The sequence below is a fragment of the Dermacentor silvarum genome, chromosome 11, assembly GCF_013339745.2.
Source record: "Dermacentor silvarum isolate Dsil-2018 chromosome 11, BIME_Dsil_1.4, whole genome shotgun sequence".
NCBI lineage: Eukaryota > Metazoa > Arthropoda > Arachnida > Ixodida > Ixodidae > Dermacentor > Dermacentor silvarum.
The window spans coordinates 48,759,693-48,774,795 of record NC_051164.1 but is presented as its reverse complement, the minus strand read 5'-3'; positions in this window follow the sequence as shown (position 1 = coordinate 48,774,795).

Below are 15,103 nucleotides of genomic sequence, written 5' to 3'. Positions count from 1 at the left end.
TGGCCTCTGAGACTGCACGGGCGCACAAGGAGCGCCGGTGCCATTTCAGAGGCCATGGATTCATCGCTTGTGTACTTATCCTTTTATTAATGATTTCCTTATCTAATTCTTTCGTTCACTCGCAAATACTGTGGGCAGCAGCAACACTGCCTGATTTTACGAGAGGCAGTATTGCTTTGTATTCTCTGAGCCCCATTAACAAAAGTTCAGCTATTTAAAAAAGGCGGGGGGGGGGGGGATATTCAGTGCCGATTTTGCGGTAAATGCGGGAGAAATTCGTCAGCATTACGTCGCACCTCTTCGAGGTCCCAGATTCATGATTTAAAGCGCGTTCGTCACATTGCATAATGTTCATCAGGAGCTCACTCGACGTCAGCATTACGTCAAACATCTTGGATCCCTGATTCGTGATTTAAAGCGCATTCACCACATTGAGAAATGTTGATCAGGAGCTCACTCGACACACTTCCTGTGTCTTTAAAGAGCGAAGTGCAACTGATGGTGGTCGGGAGCAGACCACCGTCAAGTGTACTATATACAGGGTCCTACATGTTTCGCTGCGCCTGTTCGAAAAAAGGTTTTACGCTCACCGCTGCACTGTTCTTGCTCAAATTTTGCAGAAAGATTGCATTTTGGAGTGGGCTTCGTTTAATATAACACTTACCACAGTCAGTTGCCTGGTTTTTAAGAGAAAAGTGCAAGAGCTGCTGCAGTGATGGCGCTAGCATACACTTTTGTCACACTGCAAACCTCCCTGACCGGCTGCTTTCTGCAGGTTGGCATCCTGTGAGCGAAAAATATTCTATACGACACTAAATACTTCTACCACTGAAGTTACTTACACTTTGTCTTACATTCTTTGCAAAGTTATTCCTCAGAATTTTCAGAATGGCGACCCACAAAGAAATGTCGTGAAACGAAACACCGACAGGGCATGCTTCTCTTAAAGGGGTAACAGCACACGCAGGCGAGGACAGAGCAAGGAAAGAACAGGACACAGTGCTGTGTCCTGTTGTTTCTTCATTCACGCTTCCTAGTTGCCGGAAAGCGTGAGAAGCAGTGCGGGATCTTTGAATGCTGTCGCGTTCCACTCTTTAAGAGGAAGCTTTAGCTCGCGTGTTCCTATCTAAATACATGTCATAGGAGAATTCGTTTTTCTTGGCAACCACTGCACCAAATTTGACGAGGTTTGTTGCATTTAAAAGGAAAACTTAAAATCTAGTGACTGTTGGTTTAGAATTTTTTATTTAGGTCGTCAATTTTTTTATAAAAAATTCAGATTTCCAGAAAACGAAACTATCAGGTTTACAACTCTTAACTCTGCAATGAAAGTTATATCGCAGTTCTGTAAATTACATCTAACAGTAAATCCAAAGCGGCCAAAATTTATATATTACACATGAATTTAAATAAAATTAGTAGTATGGAAATACAGCTTTTGCAGAACCCTTGTACACAACGTAAAAAGTTCACGTAAGATGTAAATTGACATATAGAATTTGTCTGCTTTCAATGATCTAAAAGATGCCGTTTACAGAACCGCGATATCTGTTCTTGATGCAGAGCTATTAATTCGTAAACTTCGTGCTTCTATTTTTTTTTTTTTCGAACTTCCGAATTTTTGAAAATTCTAACAAAATTGAGGCCCTAAATCGAAATTCCGCTTGCAACCGTCACTGGAATTTATCTTTCTCTCCCAAATGCAACAAATTTCATTATACTCGGTCCAGGGGTTATGTCGGAAAAGCGTTTCTGCGTTTTACATGTATTTGAATAGGCCGCGTCGGAGTTGGGCTCAAGCTAAAGCTTCCTCTTAGACACGAAACTTAAGCCTCCTCCAAATTCTTACACGCCCACACACATCCCCTCTCTACTTTCACCATGTGACCGGATTCCCACACTTTTTACCACTTTCACACTTATCATGCGAACGCATTAAAAAAGAAAGCTAAATTGATTTGGTGTATGTTTCGTTTGTCGACTAAAAACGCGAAGCGCTCGTGAGCGCCAAAAGTTGCCCGCGCTGGTGACGACAGTCTGGCAACGCAGAGGCATGCGGCGGCCATCTTGTGTCGTCTGCTTCTATTTATTTCTTGCGGCGCCTCCGTTGGTGCGCGCGCCGGGGAGCCGTAAAACAGCAAATTGGATGATATTCACGCCGCACGAAATCGCGTCTCCGGGGCCGTCGGCTGCTCACGCAGGAGAGAGCGGAAAACGCACTTGGCCAGCTCTTGAGAAGGGAGGGATCCAATTGATTGGATCTCGGCCGGGTGATCCGGCTATGCGGGCCGGATCGATTCAGAGAGGCAAACATACTCGAGAACAGGCGATTTCGAAAGCGAAACGTTGCGTTTGTAGAGAGAAAAAAGAAAGCGCGGGTCTTTCGTTTCTTTTACCCAATTTGGAACCGCCCTGGGTTGCTGCCTGGCATTGATCCCGAACCATGGAGGCACGTTTGGTTTCTTTGCGATGTAGTACAGTTCAGCGTCTGCTTCGGCGGCGCCAGAGAAGAGCTCTATGCAAATGCGCTTTTGCGTGCGCTTTGATTTCGAAGGCCGATTAGTGACGGCTGGGTCGAGGCGGCGGTATGAGCGATTGAACGGCACGGATCACAAAAAGAGAGCGATGAGTCAGCAGCTCAGCGCGGGCACCGAGCTGATGCGAATCCGCGGTTGAAAGGAGTTTGCGTGGTTTGATATTTAGCGCTCCCCGCTTTCGGCGTGGGCTGTCTCCGTCGTCATTATTTACGTTGGTTTGTTCAGTTTTTATTATTTTTTTTCTCTCCCCGTTTGCATTTCTTCTGCTGCTGCTGATTTCTGCCCCTGGAGCAGACGAACACCGTTGGGAGGCCTCTGTTTGCTCGCGTGTCTCAGTTGACCTTCAAATTTTGTCACTTGTGGTGGCATTTTGTAACGTCCGCGGTTTATCGTTGCTTTACAGCGTGTCGTTCTGTGGCATCTAGTTATTTAAAACACGGGTGTCATTAATTTATGTTCAGAGCGGTAGTATATATATATATATATATATATATATATATATATATATATATATATATATATATTCATTTCTCTCTCTGTCCTGTTTTGTTCCGATTGGTACGGACAGTCTACAAAATGTGGGCACTGTACGGGCGAGTCGTGGTATGAGGGTTAAAAGTGATTGGCTAATGGACGCGTGACACGTGGTTCACAGGCTTCCGTCCCGGTTACAAAACGAACGGAGGCGTGCTTGGGAGCAGCGCGAACGAGTAAACAAGAGTTGGCACGCTTGTTAGGCATTGCTAAAATGCGTTTAATCAATTCAGCTTACATAACACCAGCTTCACACGTGCACTCTCAATTGCCAGTCAGACGCCGAGCTGTTGAACTAGTCGAAACCCCATCGCCCCGACGAAAACTTACCGTCGTCTAACGAAGTCTCTTGGGTCGCTCTATAAGAACAGCTCGATGACAATTATCGTTCTTGCCGCTACTAGCCAGATATGCTACCCGATGTCTCCCGCCAGCTTCCCCTGAGAATCCGCCAACGAAACTTGCGTCACCGTTGGCGCCCTTGTAACTGAGTTCGTCGCGCTGGAATTATTTACGCGAGGTGTCCCTGCAAGCGCTCATCAAACGCTTTTTTTTTTTTTTTTTTACCCCTCCGCCAGCTTTCGTTAAATCGTGTTATTCTGTACATTTCCATTTTAAAATACCGTCTGGAAAGCAGTCTGCTCGGAAGTGAAGCAGACGATCATCTGTGCGAATGTCGTCTGCTTGCGTCCCCGTGGTGGCGGCCTTTTCTTTTTCTGCTTTGCGGTGGTTTTTCTTTTTCAGCTCGCGTGGCGTAAAAATTAATGGCGGCGCTTGACGACGCCTCTCTGCGCGCGATGCGGCGGACGGGATGATCGCTCGTCTCGTCCATAAAAGAAGAGTCGCATCGCGACGCGTGGGAAATGGACGTCCGCGTGAAGGACGTTGTGCGGGTGCCACGTTTCGACACACGCACGCCGCTGCAGAAGTTCGCGCGCGCCAAATGGCTCTTCTCCATTTAGATTGTGTGACCGACGCCAGGGGGTCATCACATCCTCCTAACGCTATAGGGACATGCAACGCTAGGTAGGGAGCTAGGCCACGCTATGTAGGGAGCCCAAATGCGTTAATTGCGCGTAGGCTCACTTTCCAGAAAAAGAGTCTCGCATGAGCACTTTCAGCTCGCGACTTTGTGGCTATTGCGGTGAAAAAATCCGCCAAATAGAGATTAAAACGTGCCACTTCCTCGGCCTTCCTACTATCTGGTTAGCGTGAGCGATTCGGCGTGTTTATGGCCACTTGGGCGAGGGGCAATGCGCTTGATATTGGCGAGACAGCGCAACAGCAGAGGAGGACTGTAACTATAATGTACACACGACCACCGACTCAACTACAAATTTATTGGCGAAAGAAATTATTATATGTGTAACGAAAATTGGTAAAGGTAAAGACACTTCCGTTTGTCAATGTGAACGGTCACTTACCGGTCCGAGCCAAAGCTACCTAGAACAATAGTTGACGGAGCTCAAGCTCCTTGGGAATGCGCTTGAGCTGATGTAAGTTTAGTTTAGCTTTAGTAGTTTTACTTTAGGAAGTTCAGTTTATCTCGGCAAGGTTAGTCTTTGCCACGCTCTCCTCAAATCCTGAGAAACACAGGCGTACGAGATAACAGACGCGACAGACGTCTGCCGAACGAACTTCCCGGAGATCGTGATTCACTGTCTTCTGGTAGGCAGCCGCGTCGTAAAGTAACGGGAATTATCATTGTGTAGAATAATTTAGCGGTGACGACGCGTACGTGAGCAATGCGATGGTGACGTTGCTATCCTCCTCTTGATATTTGGAAACGTCTTTATGCTCAGAAGCCGGGAAAGTTTAGACTTTCACTTCTGTAGTGGATCGAATCACGGTATGTGCCAGCATGCGTCCACAGCTTGAAACTTTCAAACCGCCGCGGGTTTTATGTGCGCTGAGACGTGGCACTTTGTGTAAGCGCCGCATTTACTCGTGTGATGTCACGCCTAGGATGTCATATGTGGTCAAATCAAGTTAATGTTCGAGGCCGTGGCGCAGCCAGATTTTTTTTTTTTATGGGGGGGGGGGTCATTGAGATCATGTCATGAGTGGCGGCACTGGTGAAAGTGAATGGCTTTGTTGCTCGTTTTCATCTGTTCCGTGCGACCGTAAGCACACTGTAAGAAAAGATTTCACCCTTTGGGGCTTACCTTGGCCCACAACTATAATCTGTCTTGCCCGCTTTTCCTTTGGTGAACGCTGCGCGCCCGGCGGTACTTCCAGGCCACGAACGGCATGCGGGTAGTAAGCTTGGCATAGCGTTCTCGACGTGAAAGTATAGCGAGCGCAAAGTTTTCGAGACAGGAAACGCAAGCAAGGCAGATGACGATTATTCTTGTGGCACGAGATAAGCCGCCAAAGGGTGCAAACTTTTTTTTTTTTAAGATTGTATAAGACATCTGTGTTTAGGCGGAATTGACATTTCCCCCTTCTGGTCTAGCTGACGCATCTTCTAGTTATAGCTCCACAAATACTTTAGTGCGGAACGGAGGTTAACGGTCTAGTCGAGTCAACACGACTTCATCGGAAGAACATTTGGCGGATTTCCGACTTCCTCGCATGAATGTCGTTTGTTTGTTTCCTCCCCAGGCTTCGCGCAGCAGACCGTAATAAGCACCTCCTTTAGCTTGCCGCTCCGTTCTCCGTAGCAGAACTAACCTGGCTTCGTCTCGTCTTGGCTGTCTGTCGCGTCGTGTGGCCGTGTATATTCTTCGTCTGCTCGAACAACGGTGAGGGTACAGTGTACTAGAAGGGGGCAGTGGGCTTACTCAGCCGCTCCTCTGACGCAGTCAGCGTCGCATCCAAGAGGTGGCGCCACTGGCAACTTCAATGGAAGCTTTGCTTGCAGAAGCTTTGATTTTCCTTGCGTTTCTGGCGGTTCAGTTCGAAGCAGTTCACACTCTTATTTGTTTTTAGTTTTGGCGTACTTGACAGTCTTTACATATCTTTAGCAAGCACTATATTTGTTTAGGCCACATGATATTTGCCATATTAGAACCTTGTGGAAAAGGAAGACGGCAACTCTTGGGCAGGTGGTTACAACATCTTTATTGCAAATCATGGTGGGGTCTCAGGGTGGCCCCTGTTGGGGGCGACTCCCTCGGCCCAAGTGACGATTTTTAGTGGGCAATTTGCTGCCTATCCTAACTCTTAGACCTTTTGTGCAAAGAGCTCGTCGCTGACGGACGTTGCTTATGCGGAAGGGGCCTTCGAATTTTTCGAATTATCGGGCAATCGTAAAAAAAATTTGAAAACGGTTTCATGCCGTGTCGACCTAATGTAAAATTTTGTCAGACAGAAAACAGTGCGTGCATACTTCCCAGCTGGGCTCAAAAAAAAAAAAATCAGGCATGCTAACCAGGTTTGTGCCTTTGCTTAGCCAAAATGAATATGTATATATGGCTTAAATATTTCATTGTTCCACTTTAGTTGTTCCATGCTTCACAGTAGCCTTCTGCGTTTATTATTAACCATCATTACGCCGGCACAGATTTGTTAAATCACATCAGGTTTGTTTTTTCCATAAAGAAATGGAGGGAGGCCTGAACAAAAAGTGAAAACTAGTTCAATTGACAAAGGCTCCGGCCTATGCTCATGTACAGTTATATAAGGGTAAGCAAAATGAAGTTAACAGGGCTGTTGCTGACACAAAGCTTTTATGTGCAAGAAGTACAGCAAGTCATTGTTTCATGCACTTCGACTCATGTGCAATGGTTCAACTTCAGCTGCTTGGCCCTCTGCCGCTTTCCTGCCTTGTCACAGTTAATTCCTTTCACATAAGAATGCAGACGTGTGACAATGTAAAAACTAATTATTTTAGCTGTGAGGCTAAGAGCGTGCACATTGCAGCCAACTTCTAGGGAAAGCTTACTCTTAACAACTTCCAGCATATCCATAACGCTGTCAGAGTGTAGCTCACTCTGAGAGAAGCCTTCTGTGAAAAGATCCTCTAGAATTTTCACAAAGCCGTACAGCTGACTGGAGGGATAAAGGAGGCCTCCTTGGTCACAGAAGTTTGTTAGCCGGGCAAGTTGAAAACTTTCGCCTGGTGGCGTCATAGTGAGCAGCTTTATGCATTCTTGGCATTTTGTGCTGGAAAGGACAATACACTTCCGCGCAACATAACCCGCAATGTGGTAAGTGAGCCTCGAGTCGCTTCTGGCCACGTGCTGGTTACGTAAATGGTCGTTTGAAACCCGCAGGCCTGTGCAATGCTAGGGTACCCCGTTTGTGTGGCCTCTGTGGCAGTAGCGCTAGCAGCAGTTTGACTGCACTCATTTCTGTCACCTGATGCTTCGAGAGAGTCAACTTCCAGTAAGGAGGCCAGTGTACCTTCTTCGCAGTTTCCTTCGCTAACTGACCTAACTAGACCATAAAAAGAAAAACAATTCACAGTGATCAGGAACTACGTTGGGGTTGAGCACAAAACGTGGCTCGTAATGGAGCTCGCATACTGCGCTCGTGTCGTCCAGGGGAGGTTCTATGGAGGTTATTTTCTCACTCTTTCCGCCTATTTTTATCCTTCGGGATGCCAAACAAGGACAACTTCGGCCCATCATTCACATAAACATAGCCTGTTTGGCACCCAGGCGCGTAACAGTGGTTTTGTCGATGCCGCGGCATGGCTCAGTTACTGCAAGGCATACTAATCTCGTGTAGGTTATGTGCGAAAAAAACACTGAAGGAAAAAAAAAACAAACCACGCGACGACGTCCACAGAAAAAAAAACAACGCAGCTCAGCAACTCCAACTAATATGATCGGGCACTGGGCGGGCACTAGGCAGCTGCGCCGTCGCACCAACGTTCCATTGAAACCGACGCCAGCGCCGCGCTCGGGCTATTGGAGAAGCTCACATTTGTGACATTCGTGGAGCCGCCGCATCGCATAGCCTCCGCCAGAGAGTAAGCCCACTGCCCCCTTCTAGTACACTGTAGTGAGGGCTAGGAGGCAAGAGGGGGGCTGTCTCTCTAAAACCGTGCACTGTGCAGAAACCTGTTGCTGTCGTGTCGTCAGTTTATCGGGGTGCCCACCAATTCGCGAATCGGGTGTCATTTAATAATATGGAAACGTTAATTATCTGCGGCGATCTCCGCGCTGAATATCGTGACCGACTATAGTTCGATAAAGTGCGTATAGTGCCACCCATATCTATGCCGTTCTTCGAGTGCAATTTCCCCCCTGGCTATACAGCGTCCAACACGCTGCACCGTTTTGTCGAGACCGTGCGCGCATGCGTACACATGTCCGCCGCCTTGGCGCTGAAGCGTGATCCGCTTTGGAAGAAGGCGAAAGCAGACCGAGGTGCGAGCCGTAAAAATGAGCAGCTTTGTGGCTGTCGCGCCGATTGTTGTTGCCTCGACGGGATACGACGGGATACAGAGGTCGGCGGTGCAGTGCGTGGAACGTAACCTGCTGCTCCAACGAGCGGTGCCCATGTTGTTGTTTTTCTTTTTTTCCTACTCTTTACCGACCCCGTCTCTCGCACCTTCTTGTGGTTGCATTGTATATGAGAGCGCCGTTCCCATTGTGCGGTTCGATGAAAAGAGAAGGGGGGGAAATTTGGTTTGTGTTCTTTTCTGTCAAGTCTTTGCGAAGAATAGCCAGCGTTCTCTAGTACTTCTCTATGGTACTCGGTGCTGGCTGTCTGGCTGGCCTAACCTGGCTGGATGGGCCTGCGTGAGCTGCTGGTTCGCCTAGTCGCCTGGTGGCGTTGTGCCGCAAAGGCTCGCTTTGAAAAAAAAAAGTCGGTCCTCTTTACCGAGGCCGGGTTATCTTTCTGCGCGACTGCCTTTCTGCCCGCCTGTTGCTTCTCGCAAACATTTTTTTTTTTTCCGAAGTTTCCGCAGACTTTTTGACAAGCGGAAGCGCTGTCTGTAGATCTGTCTCGTATACATGCCGAGCGAGGCTGGTGTTAGGGAGCTCCAAGGATTTTTCGCGGCCTTTTATGCCGCCCGTCTCGTATATATGCGCAAGGCTTTTAACGAATTCACTTGTAGGCTTTTGCTGACCGCCCCCTTTGATCCTTTCCACGGAAAGCCGTTCGTGCCTAATCGTTTGTTCGCTTCGCTCTGCAGTTATAGTAACTGAAAGCGCAGTCAGGGGGCAAGGAACGGCTACCCTGTTGGGTAGCAGACGGATGGCAATATCGTCTGCTGCACACGGTGTTCGAAGCAGACGACGCACTCCCGTCTGTTTCGAACGCGGCTGCAGTCAACGAGCTGGTTGGCGCGTCGTCGTAATTATAGGAACACGTTTCCACAAATAGGCAAACGGCACGACAGCGATCTGTGGCATGTGTTGGTTGCCTTCTCGGGCGCGGGCGAGCAGCACGTTTCGTAACTGCGCTCAGGTGAAATTCTCTGTATGTGGCTTTTCACTCGCTCGGAATCTGCTATGACGATACCGGGAAATTGTGTCGCAAACCAGAGGGCATCAATCTCGCTAAAGCGGCTTCCCTAGTTTCGCAAACAGTCTTCGTACGTGAAGGTTTGACAAGTGTGACGTACGTGCAATGCATATTAATCGGCATGCGAAGTACCATAAGGGGACGAAAGTCGGATGAAAGTCATTAATGTGCACTAAAGCAAAACTGTCCAAAAATACCGTTTTTTTTATTTATTTTTTTGTATTCTCGCTATTACTTATTTGACCTAGCTTGGTCCTCGAATTAGCCAGCGTTAGCATATTGATTTCCGGACGTTGCACGAGCCTTCATGATGTTTAAGACCGCCGAATTTGCCGTCGCACATTAGAAAGGTTATATGCACGAATTTATTACTCGCGCACCTATATAAGCAACACTGCATTACATCCTAATCTCCGTGCTCGTGGTCGACCGTGTAATCTGCTACTGCGTTTACTGCTTACGAGCATGCATGGCGATGATTGATTGTATATGTACATGGATATGCCTAAAATTGACTTCTAGCTATAAACGGCGCTGTGTCTGCAAATTGGCCATATTCACCAAATATTCCGTTATGATTTATAAGTGCAACAATTCAAAATGATTATTGCATGCACGCGTGCATGCGCAGAGTTTTATTACCGCCATGCGTGTATAGTACAAACATGTTTGCTTGGAAAGTTAGGCCAATAAATGCAAATATTTTTTATTAAATGAAGCCGTAGAAACCTCGTGAAGCCACAATTAGGCACTAAATCCAGACAAATCCGTGCATACTAATCATCATTCCCATGGTGACTGAACTATCGCAGCGCTTTTCTCTGGTATTTTTACTAATTACTAGGAAACTGCTTTCAGTGTGACCTCCGAGATCCGTGGAGCACAGCGTGCGCTTCCAGATCTCGGAGGCTACACAGAGCGCTATGTCATCGACCTCAACGCATGCCGGTTCTCTTCTGCCGAGGGCGTTTCCCTCCGTCGGATGAAGATACGGACAACGACCGCGCGACGTAAGTATATGGCATGCATTGTGCGCAGAGACGTATTACGTGCTGACCAAAAACCCGGCCGGTCCTCACTTGACCCTTGAACCGGTGCGTATCGCGGCAGGTGCCGCGAAGCAGCTGTCGGCGAGTTGTTGGCTTCCGTGGGAGCTTCCGGTTGCCTCAACTGTGCAGTGCGTCAGCTGGTAAGGCGGTGAACCCAGAAGCAGACGACGACGACGTTCGTAGCAGACGACGGCCGAGCGTTCGTCGCCCGCCGTCTGCTTCGGTGAAGAATCGTATCACGTGATCACGAAGTGTAGTTAAGTCTACGCCAGTATCACGCCTTTCGAAAGAAAGTATTTCGGACAACCTAACAGGTAGCTCTGCCGCAAACTTGTAGGGGTGAGGGAATTATCCGACACATTCGAATAGTTCGCTCATCGTCGAATACGAGTATTTCTGAATACTATGTTCTGAATACGAGTATTTTCCGAATAGTTTTCGATTATTTCGAATCGCGTACTGCCCGTGGTAAAGCATGGCATTGTAGCATATGTGCGTCAAATTTAATTCATGCCGCCATAACAGACATGAAGTACAGGTTACGTAGTGGGTCATGCTCACGCCGCTCAGGAGTAGGACTTTTTTGACTGAACCGTCATAATGCGCACTCGCCAGCGAGTCCTGAGCTTGCGAATAAACTGCTTATTTCCTCCTAGACTGTTCCACTTGTGCTTTTGATAAACGACTCTTAACAAAATGTGTAGTCAATGGCAGAAATCTGCTGACGTGAAGGATATGAAGATTGTTTTATATTGTGAAAGCGGCTGCTCATTCGAAAAACAATCGATTCGTTTCTGACCTAATCCGATTCGTATTGGATTCGGTCTCGAAAATCGCGGTTCGCACACCTCTGAATTTGCACGATTGCTTGTGTGTGTGCTTGTCTGTGTGCGTTGCCATTTTGTGTTTTCTGATGAGCAGTTGGTATTTCTTAACGAGATGAGGGACTGCTTATAAAAGGTTAATATACGTAACAACTCCGTGGGACACGATGCGTTGTAACGTGTGGCGTCGAAGAAATAAAGAAGAAAGTGTCTCTTAAGACATACCTCTTTATAACAGATTTCCAACCCTATATTGTGCGTCGCAGTCTGCTTGGTAGTCTGCCTTTTGATTTTAATGCTTCCGCTGTGATTCGCGGACAGTTCATAAGTGTTATTGCACTTCTCTGCGCACTCGATCGAGGCCTGCCTACATACTATGCTAGAGAGCAGACGTTCACCTTCGTGTAACCTCTACCAGCCTAAAGCCAGCTGTAGCGATGTTGCATTATATATTACTTATTGGGCGGAAACGCGCTTGACAAGTTTGATCGCTTTAGCACGCGTCCATCTGCGTATGTTTCAACTCCGGCCGTCTTTTTTTCCGGCTCGGCGCTTTCTCCTTCCTTTTGGCGCCTGTTCCAGTTGGCATTTGGTGCATCTGTAGCTCTCCCCTAGCGGGCGCCCGCGGAAAGTGAAACTCTCGCGATCGTCTGCTGACCCAAGTTGGCAGACGACGCTCTTCTGCGCCGTCCCAAGTGACGTCATTTGGGGTTTCTTGAGCGTAAGCTAAGCGTAGTTCCCCAAAGGGGTCTTCTTTCTTGCTTTTCCTCGCTGGCACGTGACTATATTTCTCCGGCTCTTTCGTCTGGCTTCGAACGAACGTCTCGTCTTGATTTTCGTTGGCTCCGTCGATCCTTTTGGTGGTCGTCTGCTGTTATAGGATGACACGTCGTCGAGTCTGGCGCTGTCATTCATCCACGTATATGCGTGTGTAGAGGTGCTTTGAGTACCAAATGCGAGCCAACGATTGAGTGCTTCTATACTTCCTTGCCAAGAGCATTTCGCAAAGCTCGTTGCTTGAAGCGGGGAACCGCGCCAGCGATGGATCACTCTTCTTTTTCTCTCTTTGGCGAAGGGCGTGCTTGTACGAGTACGTTCGCGAGGGAGAGTTTTGCGCCGGTCAAGGTCTGACGTTCCCCGCTGGAACGTTTTCTGGCGGTTATAGCCCTTCGGTGAAAGTAACTTTCGTCAAGCTACACGTGTCTGCCGTAACGGGAAATGATAGGAAAAACTTTGCTGGCTGAGCTGCAAGCACCATAGTTGAAGTTGCTCGGGTGATTGAAACAAAAATCAAGTATGTGCACTTCTGCGGAACTTCAGAATATTGTCTATTGCGAGATTCACTGCGCGTACCGAAGTATGTACCCTCAAAAGTTAAAAAAAAAAAAATGAAACATTTGAGGAAATTAGGCGAACTAGAGGGGGCTAAGAAATAATCTCGTATTTAATATAGCCCATAAAACATATTTCCGTACGATAGTACATGGGCTTGAGGTGAATTATTTTGACTACGTATGTCAACGTTGATACTACTTCGAGGCCAGATCAGGAAATTTAATTATAGAGGGTACGAAAAAAAAATGCCTTCCCCCCGCCAATCGCCTTTAATATATAGCTTTAAGGTCAGGGGACGCAAGCGGCTTGCGTACCCAAAGTTCGCTTGGGTTTTGCTAGGGCCCAAACGGCTTGAGTAAGCAGGCGTAATATATCACCTAATTAAAACGCTGTAATAGGGAGTTTTTAGAAAGAGCGTCCCCAAGCGACTTTGCGTGCTGAAAAAACCCAGCTCATTTATGCGCATTTCGCGTTATTTCGTACGCCTGGCCCGCTGGTGTGCACTAACTTTAGGTCTCCTATTTGTAAATATCTTCTATTAGGGAGTTTTAGATATTGGGAATCGATACTAAAGAACGCAAAATGTGTAGAAAGGTTTGAGCCTTTGAGTACGCAAAGCCGCTTGGCGGCGCTATTTCTAAATCTCCCTAGAATTTCCGCTGTCCTCCGAGATCGGTAGCCGTGCGGTTGGGAGAAAGTGTGCAGTCGTGAGGGTATAAAATTTGAAAGCTGACGCGACAAGCGGTCGGCACTGCCCTTTGTCGCTTTTCGTGCGGTGGCCCACCCGTATGCGCCTGCCTCATTTGCATTTCAAACGCGCAACTCGCAAACGGGAGGCACGAAGCAGGTGACGCTGTCTGCGCGGAGTATGTACACACATGGGTCAAGACTGCAGACGAGGACGCGCCTAGGTTGCAGACGATTTCGACTTTGACGTGTTACATCTGCAGTGCAGCTGGCCACGAGTCTGCACACTATGACGCCATCCCAAGACAGCTACGTACGGAGTTGACGTCATCGCCATCGAAGATTTTCATGATATGCCCTTTGATGAGTTTTCTTTTATTTTTCTGATTGAACTACATAATTTATGGAATTGAAGACACGAATGTTGGACCGCAATGCCAAACTCGTCGTTTCTTAGAAAGTACAGATTAGTCGAATAATTGCACATAAAGGACACATATGACCAAACGGAGTTTCAACTGGCCTCTTGATTATTTGTGTGTCGTTGCCAACCTTCCTTATAGTGGCAAATATATATGTTTTCTTTATCTGTTGCTACATAGTTATGCTCTTGGTGCTTTCCAGGTCCTTCAGTCGCTGAAGAGTGCTGCATTGCCCCTTGCCTGGGTAATGATCGCATACTTGCTGCTATAAATACCATGTATATGGAAGAAGAAGAAAAAAAATACAAACCGTTCATCAACTTGTAGAACTTGATGACTGACGAATAGGGCAGAATAGGGCAGTGTGCGCGCGGGAGCGCTTCATGGCGAGGTCTTCCGGGAATTTCAGCTCAAACTTCTTCTTTTTCTTACCACGAAAATCGCTTAATCGCGTTGACTCAGAGCTGAATCATAGACGTTTCACAGCCACTCAATAATTTTCTACGATGTCGCGGCAGTCAGGGCAAACCAACAATTGCGCGATAGGCGCTTGCCCCTTGTGTACTTCTCTCATACCGCCCTTTCACCTCCCGTCTCGTGCTCCCGTTGGCTACTTTGTTCTCGTCTGTATTTCACGTCCCCACTGTACTCCATCGCACAAGTCGTTTGCAGAACTGCCGGAAGTATATACCAGGCGTACACAGGCCTTCCTATTGGCCGAATGCACCCTTCCGAAAATAAGGAGTCCTAATCTTCCGTAGTGCCGCAAACGGCTTGTGAGTTGGAATATTTATCGGCGGGAAACGAGGCACCAGTTGTTAGTTCGACGATATGGAAACGCTGGACTAAGTACGCTTCCGGCAACTCGATTCGACATTTTAGGGCGGAAATGATGTCACAGCAGCCGGAACTGCATGCGTAGTGTAGCTACGGCGGTAAGTAGTTTGATAAATATATATCTACACTTCCAAAAGTGCATATATCGTGTCGTATGCACGCAAATCATGCTCTTGTAATTTCAACACGTGCATGTTAGAGCTAATCAATCACTGTTTCTCACTACGACAGCGGGCTCTGCAAACTCTTCGAGGTCCAGGAAACAATCCATGTATATGATATCAGTCCAAGCCAATCCGTGTATGGTACAACTGGGGGCACCGGCTGGCCCAACACATCTGACACAGAAGGGCCTTATATAGCTCTCCCACAGACTTCTATCAGTACTTGCGGCGGACCTAAAGTCACCACTGGCGCAAACTTGATTCGCCGTTGCTATTGAAGACATGTGGCTT